Here is a 9029-nt window from a genome sequence, read left to right as displayed (position 1 = left end):
AGCACCGCACACAGGGCACAGTTAGGAAAGGAAGGTCGACACATTGTTAGTCATCAAAGTCTTCCCTTTACTCGGATTTCCTTTGTTTTCGTCTAACGTCCCCTTTCTGTTCCGGGCGGGTTCCACCTGGGACACCACCCTGCAGTGAGTCATCAGGGCTCCTCAGGGTCCCCCTGGCCCGGCAGCTGCTGAGCCGGTCCTTGTCTGTGACGACCGTGACCGTTTGGAGAATTACTGGTCAAGTGTTTTGTCTCTCGGTGGGACTTGTCCTATTTTACTCCTGTGATTAGGCTGGGTTTACGGGTCTCCTGGAGGAAGCCCACAGAGGTAAAGCCTAGTTCTTAAGAAGGCGTATCGGAAGTGACGGTGCCACCGTGACCTTCAGCTGCTGTTGTTGACCTTGAGCGCCTAGCTGAGGTTGTGCTCGTCAGGCTCGTCCACCGTAAAGCTACCCTTTCCCCGCTTTCCATGCCCCGCTCTTCAGAAGGAAGTCGCTATGCGCAGCCCACACTTGTGATCCTATGGTGACCCCATGGTCCACTTTGAGTTCATTTTTGTGACACATGTAAGGTCTCTGTCTAATTTTATTAATTTTTGTATATGGATGTCCAATTGCTGCAGCTCCGTGTAAAGACTCTCCTTTCTCCACTGAATTGCCTTTGTAAAAACCAGCCGACTATGTTTCGTGGGCCGTTCATTTATGGACATTGAAAATACACTTGAGGGTGATCCTTGAGAAAATTAGTGAACTTTGATTTTACTTGCACTGGTTTGTGTAACTTAATTTCATTAGCGTCTTCTATCTCCATATATGTCGCTGTCATCTCAGCCATCCGAAGTGGCCCTTCTACAAGGAAACAGAAAGTCGTCCATTTCTATTTCTGAAGGTAAGACTACTGGATATCAGGGTGAGAACCGGGTTTAGAGGCCCGCTCCTCTAACAGTGTTGTGCATCCTGTGAGAAAAGGCAGGACGCCATGAAGGACTTGCTCAAGGTCATACGGTGGCCGGTAAGTGACAGGGCCACTGATCAATGACCAGTGGCTCACTGAGGAGTCCAGCCTGGCCGGTCCCTCCGCATGGTGTCCTAGTTTAAACAGAGCTTCTGCCTTTTTGAGCTTTCTCTCCAGTTGCACTAATTTGTAGCTCTCCATGCTTCTGGGTGATTAAGTGTTGTGTCATCCACAGGGCTGAGCAGAAAACCAGCCCCGGGGACTCAGAGAAGCCGGGTTGCTGAGAGCAGGGCGCTCATTAGGCCGACTCCGCGTTCTTGGTCCCAGGAGACATGCACTTAGGTTTGAACGAGAGCCAACTGTTCCTATAAAACCTCTTAACAAGCTTGGGAAGGTTTGGCTCCTGGTCACAAAAGGAACCCGGTGAGAAAGTGCTGGGGTTCTATGTACAACGCGCTGCTGTTATTGGAAAAAATATCTCAGTGGGCACAGTCTGCCGATACTGAGTCAGGAAGATAGTTTTCATCGGAGAAAGACCCAACCCTGCGTGCTGGGCATGATGTTAGGCAGTTACTTTGTTCTCAAGTAAATAGACGAAGAGATCGTGGATCACTCAGTAGATGGAGAGAGATTTTAACTATAGACCCGACATTCTGATTCCACCAAACTTCTTAAGTGCATTAAATAGATATGTAAGTCTATGAATATTTGGGCCTGTATGCTAAACAGTTAGATCCCAGGATGCTCCCAAGTCTTCCATCTGGACCCATAGCAGCTCTGGTGATGCTGGGAGTGAAATTGCGCTCTGGGCGCTGAGGGGTTAATTTTATTCTTTTATCGACTTTATTTGGATCTACTGCCATCACCATCTTGCCAGTTCTTGTAAAATACATTTGATTCCCTTAAGTTTCTCCGTTACTGCCAAAGTCATTATAGTTCATTACAGAGCCATCGTTTATTAAGCACCTACTGTGTACCTAATATTATCCTAAGCACATTTATGCTCCCGATTCTCATTCAATCTTCACAGTAATTCTACGAGGTAGATAATTATTTTCATTCTGTAGTGATTAAGAAAACAGCAACAACCCTGCAGTTTATGTTCAAAAATGGTCGTGACTTGTGCTTACTGACTGCCTCTCAGTCAAAACTTCAAGCTCCCGATGAGACTCGGTCATTTCATTAACTCACACTAAGGTAAAAGCGATGACAAATGTTTGATTTCTCTCTATAAAAAGGAGACATAGAGAAGTCAAATCTAGGGGTAGGTATTTCTGGCTGTGAAAAGGCATTGCTGGGAAAGGGAGTGTGGGAGATGGAGGGATTTCCCGCTGTGGAGACCACTGTCCTTTCAAATACATGCCTTAGATGGCAAAGCAGGTGTGTGTGTCCGTCCACGAGAACAGTGTGTGTGGGAGGGTGAAACTAAGACTGTTTTTTTTCTGAGCCTGCTGGTGGAATTTTCTGTCCGAGTGACCTGCCCCCGGGGGGTAAGTGAATTAACTGTGGTTCCGCAGCCAAGAATTCACAGGCGGCGATTATAATCATCACAGTGTCCAGGCCAAAGTTCACAGGGGTAACGCAGACCCCTGGGCAGCATCGAGCACTGCTTTCGGTCAAGCTTTACATACTTATTTTTATATTCTATTTCTAGTCTACTTAAAATTAGACACTTTTCTCGGTCTTTTGTACCTTCAGGCAAACTCTGGGCCGCGTGGACTCGAGGTACATCTCTGCCGTTGAGGCCCAGCTGGAGCTCTCACACTCGTGAGAAAGGAAACGATTTGGTGACCTAAATAATTTGAACTGTCCGGGTTCTACATCCCTGTAACCAAAACATTGTGGATCTATGGCTAATGTAGTTGTACGAGACGTATGCCCTACAGAATGACATTGTTGCTAAAAGCGAGGGCCAGAGCTGGAGCTCTAGCTCTGCCGAACATTTCCTTAGATCTCGAATGAAGGTTTCCTCATTTGTAACGTGGGCGGAGGCAATGATCGAACAATCACTTGGAACAATGCCTGCCTGGCACAAAATGAACATCCGGTATGTGCGAAGTGCTGTTATTATGACCTTCGGATACACGTTGCACTTCCAAGTTCACGTCTTTATTTAGCTTTAACTAATAACATTCTTCTCATCTACTTTTCCTGTGCATCTTAGTCATGGTTAAATGTTTCTTAATCGCTTAAACATCTGGATCAGTGTTTCTATTTTTTATTTATATGGTTTTTAGTAATTGTTTCTGTCTCCTGGAGTGCCTGGTAGGTTTTGCTCCAATGCCAGACGTTGTATTTCAAAAATTATGGAGGCTTTGGGGTGAAACCTTCCTCTGGAGGCTTTACCCCTCCTCCGCCAGGGCACTGATCACCCCAATCCCGTCAGAGATGGAACCAGCTGCAGGCCGACTGCAGGGGTTTTGTTTTTACTTTATTTTTTAGGGCACTTTTAAGGTCACAGGAAAACTGAGCAGGGAGTACAGAGTTCCCGTGTACCCTGCCCCCGCCCCCGCCCAGCCTCCCTGATTGTCAACACCCGCCGCTGGAACGGTCCCTTTGCCCTGCATGAATGGCTCTAGGTTGACACACCATTACCACCCGCGGTCCACAGTCTACGTTAGGACTCACTCTCCGTGTTGTACATTCAAACATGTAATGACAAGTATCCATAGTCAGAGCGCCTTGCGGAGACTGTCGCTGCCCTGAGGCCCCCTCCTTCCCCCGAGCCCCTGGCCACCACCGGCCTTGCTCTTGGTTTCCCACGGTTTCGCCTTTTCCAGAATGTCACATGGAGCATTATCGTTTTCATGAGGTCTGCTCTATCTGATCCGTCCAGGTCCTAGACAGGAGCCTTCGGCTGCGGACTAGATGTTTATGGTCCCCCAAATTCACATGCTGGAATCCTAACCCCCAACGTGATCGTATGAAGAGGCGGGGCCTTTGGGAGGTGATGCCATCGTGAGAGTAGAGCCCTCATGAATGGGATTAGTGTCCCCATAAAAGAGACCCCAGAGGGCTCCTTTGCGCCTTCCACCATGTAGGGACACAGCATGAGAGGGTCAGCTGTGGACCAGGACGCCGGCCCCCGCCACGCACCGAGTCTGTCCCTGCCGCACGCTGACCTTGGACTTCTCAGCCTCCAGACTGTGGGCTATAAGGGTTTGTTTTAGTCCGTGCTCTTGTTATAGCAGCCTGCCCCGATGGCAGCGGCCTCCTAGGGTCCCGCCTGCAGCCATTCCTCCCGGCGAGTCCCCTGAGATGGCAGAACCCCAGCTCCCCTCTGCAGGCTCCTGCTCAGCCTCTCGGTATCCTGCTCCACGCAGCACCAGAGCTGGGGAGAACAGGTCAAGGGTCACACTTGCTTGTCCACCCACCCTTCTCACTGGCACCCCAGCCTCGCAGATCCCAGTGCTCCTCTCCAGCTCCCAAAACTGCCCCAAATTCTGCCGCCTCCTCTGTCCCTTGGTGACCTCCTGCCCAGATCTGTGGCCTGGATTCTCGCTCTCGCCCAGTACTCAGAACTGGCAAGTGCCCAAAGGAGAAGCGGCTGCAGAAAGCCTCTCTCCCTCCCGTTTCTTCCTTCCCCAGATCCTGCTGCTCAAGTCCACGCTTCCCTGCAGCCCCCCAGTGCCTCCAAACTAACGCTGTTTTGTGTGTTTTATCCAGTTTTTCTCCTCATTAGTGAGCACATTGGCCTTCACTTTGGCAGAAGGCGAGGTCCTGACATACATTGCTGACAGGTGATTCTGTATTTCCTTATTTATTCTGTTAAGGTGAACAAATAACATAACCTTTTAGCCAAGCCGCCTACCTACCGCACTAACCGCAGGCTTGATGGTCTGTCACAAGCATACGTTGGTAGGGGAACATATCCTATCATCTGGCATGTAAATACTTATGAATATTTTATAGATTTCAAAATATCTGGTCAAAATCACCATATTGATGCAATTTATATGATTTTTAATTAACCAACAGAGATATTGAGGAAATGTAATTTTATTTTTTTATAACTCAACTTAATTTCAATCTTTGTCTCCCATTTTACTTAAGTGGCAGAAACTTAAGCCCAGTGAATCTGGGGATTTCCTGAGAGTTGTGTTTAAAGAGAGGCTTGCACAGGGTCGGGGAGGGTCTCATGCTCAGCGTCTCTGTCTGTGACTTACCCGCCGACGGGCATCGTGCGGTCTCCCCATTCAGTGGTCCAGTCTAGGGTCTCCTGACCTTCACCCTTACCTGCAGGCGCGTCCGACCCACTGGGGTCTCTGTTTACACCGCCCTCATTTTCAAATGCAGAGGAGGCCTTTGGGCGCTTCCCAGCCATTCTAGCAGGATGAAATGGTCCCAGGTCCCTGGACTCTCTCTACTTTCCGATAAAACGTTGCTGCCTCCTGGAGCTAAGCTCCGGCTCTTTTGGACCAGCCGTCCAGGTGGAGGGGAGAGATGGATGTAGGCATCACAATGCTATTCACCAGCTTTTGCCCCAATATTTTGTTTCTGCAACAGCGCTTTCAATTTTACAGAAGACCTAGGATTTTGAAGCTCAAGCTCCTGGAACAGTTTGCTACAGGTTAGCCCAGCTGAAAAGGGGACAGTGAAATACTGGAGAGAAACACGAAGCAAAACATTGATTAGTATTTCAAATAAACGATTGTGCTACATGTGTGCGTTCATTCAAAAACCCTTACTTTTTAGCTCCTTTGCATGCCAGTCGATGTGTTCGACACGAGGCGGTCACGCCCAGGTGCAGGCCTCGCCGCAGCTGCCTCCAGAGCACAGGGAACACACAGAGGCAGCTTCAGGTCTTCTGGTTAAATGTGGCAGAGGGAACACACATGCTTGCTCACCTCCCTCCCAAACTGCATACGAGTGACAGTAAAGGGGTTTTTAAGGTGACAATGAAACACTTATAAGCAGAGGCTGTGGCAGCCCCGGAATGTTGCAAGTTGGGAGGCAGACGACTGGTAGCCAAACCAACCTCACAGCTGCCACCAAGCCCTGCAGCGGGGAGGCCGAGACGAAGGCGGAGCCGAACCACAGGCCTCAGGATATTAGAAATGTTTGAGAAGGGAGCAGTGGTGCCAATACGGGGGGATTAGCGGCGGGTCTGCAGAGGAAATGAATTGGCTGCCAAACGTTTGCTTCCCAGGTGAGTGTGGCTGAGGCCTCCTCTATGGGAAACTAGCTAAAAGCAGAAACAAAGAAACAAACGAGACACAGGGAGACAACGTAGCCAGGCTGCCCCAGGACAAGCGATTTTAGTAATTAGTTAACGTGGCACGAGATGAAAAAGCTTGAAAATCGCTGCCCTACAGGGACGTGTTCCAATCTGCCCCAGTCACTTCGTTTTTATTGCTGTATTTAAAAATATGAGCCAAGGGTTACTAGACATTTAGGGAGAGTCTGTGCCAGGACAGACGGAACCAAATCTAAGCAACAGTTGAAGAATAGAAACGATGTATAGAGCAGAAGGAAACTTAAAAGCGGACAAACAAGCCCTATGGTCAGTACCCTCAGGTGGTAAGAAGAGACGCCCACCTGGGAAAGGACAGGGAAGAAGGCTACAGAATGGAACTATTCAGACACCAAAAAATTGCTCTTTGAAGTTAAATGTAATAGAAAATTTCAGAAGCAAGTTTGGCAGATGTTTGAGGAAATCTTCCAGAAAGCCAATGAAAAATAAAGGAAAGGAAAATGTCAGGAGGCCCAGCACCCGAGGAGCAGGCGCCCAGAAGAGGACATACGAACAGACAGGGGCCGGATTTTTTTAAAAAGGGTCAAGATTTCCCTGAACAGAAGGACCTTACGACTGAGAGAGCTCACTCGGTGCCCTGCACAATGCGGGCGGAGACAGGAACTCGCCCCAGGGCCCGCTGTGGAGAGACTTCAGAGGCTTGGAGGCGAAGGAGAGGCCCACATGTTCCCCGCTCCCCGAGGTTAAACAGGAAAGCTCCAGGCCAGGAGGGCCCCAGGCTGCTCTCTGCCCCACGGGAAGCTGACGCGTGGCTCAGTCCCTTAAAGGCTCAGGTAGAAAGTGATTTCAGCTCCTGACTTCTGTGCTCTGTCAAAGTCTCTAACAAGTGTGAAGGCCAATTCAAGACATTTTCCACAGGCAAGTTAAAAATTTCTTTACCTCCTTTCCAGAAAAACACTGGCGAATGGGTTCCACAAAATAAGGAAATAAACCACAAAGAGAGAGGATCCAGGAAATAGGACCTAAAATGGGAATGAGGCACAGGGACAGCCAGGCAGGCCGACCAGTCGTTCCAGTCCGCCCGGGCCTGCAGGGGGCAGATGTGGGACTTTCAGCTTTAAAACTGGGCCCAAGCCCTGCCGGGCGTGCCTCAGCGGTTGAGCATTGACCTAGGATCCAGGCAATCAGGGTTCGATTCTGGGTCAGGGCACAGGCCCGGGTTGCGGGCTCGATCCCCAGTGGGGGGCGTGCAGGAGGAGGCCGATCAATGACTCATCATTGATGTTTCTCTCTCTCTCCCTCTCCCTTCCTCTCTCTGAAATCCATAAAGATATATTTAAAAAACAAACAAAAACTTGGGCCCAGCCCTGGCACTGGGGTGAGCTGGTCATCCTCTGTCCAGAAGAGCAGTGAGGGGCTCCCATGTGGAGAGCTGGCCGCAGACATAGAACAACTGGGCCAGTCAGGGAGGAGAGAAAGCCTCAGAAGGGAGGTCTGGGAATTCATCTCCGGGGAAACACACACACACACACACACACACACACACACACACACACACACACACACATCTGCATGCATGCGTGCGTACGTGCGTGTGTGTGTGTGTATTTCCTGGTGACTTTGAATGTATTAAAGAAATTCCCCTTTGGGGGGAGATTTTCGAGATAAATACATTGTAGACACAGAGGCTATGAAGCCAGGGAGGGTCATGGGGACGACAGAGAGAAATTGCTCAAAACAGAAATCAGGGCTCTGGAAATGGTGGGGAGAGAGGGAACAGGGGGAGCGCTGAAGAGAGCTCGTAACTCATTACCTTGGGTCACTATCTGCCACCGTATGGAGTCCATAGGTGCTCTCCCGAAAAGAAAAAAAGGCATGTTATTTGAAAACATGGATGCCAATTTCAGAAAGAAAAAAAGTTTAAAAAGCTGAGAAAATCTACTTCTGGAGAGTGGAAATTAATAGTGGGACCGAGGGGTTCCCAGCTTCCTGGCAGGTGGGAGCCTGCGCTTCACCATCGGCCTCTCCCCGCGGCTTGTGCTCCGGACACTCACCCCACAGCCCCCCAGCCCCCCAGCCCCCCAGCTCCCGGAGCCGCTGCTGTAGGCCACACGCCTCCGCGGTGACAGGCCCATGGCCGAGCGGGGAAGCTGACCTCACCAGCTCCAGACAGAACACCGGAGGGTGGCTGGTCAGGGCTCCTAAATATCTGTCATAGCAACGGGCTAAAGCCCAGGAAGAGGTGAAGCCCCTGGAAGAGGGAAACGGGGGGTTGCCAAGAATCAAGGAAGGACTGAGGTGTCATTTACTTTGAATGAGGATCTTACAAATATTCATGATATTGGGGGGAAATCAGCTTCCGTCAGGGCTCCTAGAGAGAACATCCATTTGTCTTGCAAAGTGTTGGAGAACAAACATTAACAGTATTTACCAAGAGCCCATCAGATAAGCTTGCATTGGAAGGAGTAGTGAGTGGTGCAAAGAGCTGAAAGCCGACCTGCTGTGAGTGAAAACCACGAGATTAAAGAGAGTGTAGTGGAAGGATCTTCTAAACTGTATGGCTATCGCTGTCCCAACAGCTGGACAGGGTTGTGACAACCAGTTACACACCTGTTGCATCATCAGTACAATATCTAGTACAAAAGGCAAAAGAAAAATGGAAAACAAGCTCGAGCTGACAGGATGCTGTAGACACGCTATTTTCAGCTTTGGAGAAACATCAGTCCTATAATCCGGAGGACTTGGTGGCACACAAACAGCCTGTGGTGTACACAAAGGAAATCTTAAGAGAAATTGGTATTCAAAATGTAAAAGGGATCCACAAAAACACATGGGAGCCGAAGCCAGGGTACAGACGTGAGCAAGAAGAGAACAGGGATTGA

General features: G+C 49.5%; 1 pseudogene; it reads left to right on the top strand.

Moving 5' to 3' along the window:
- Positions 1-977: 977 nt before the first annotated feature.
- LOC107528412 (general transcription factor IIF subunit 2 pseudogene) lies at positions 978-9029 on the top strand (annotated as a pseudogene).

This window comes from Miniopterus natalensis, chromosome 4, assembly GCF_054644295.1.
Source record: "Miniopterus natalensis isolate mMinNat1 chromosome 4, mMinNat1.hap1, whole genome shotgun sequence".
Lineage (NCBI taxonomy): Eukaryota > Metazoa > Chordata > Mammalia > Chiroptera > Miniopteridae > Miniopterus > Miniopterus natalensis.
This window is presented reverse-complemented; position numbering and strand designations above follow the sequence as displayed.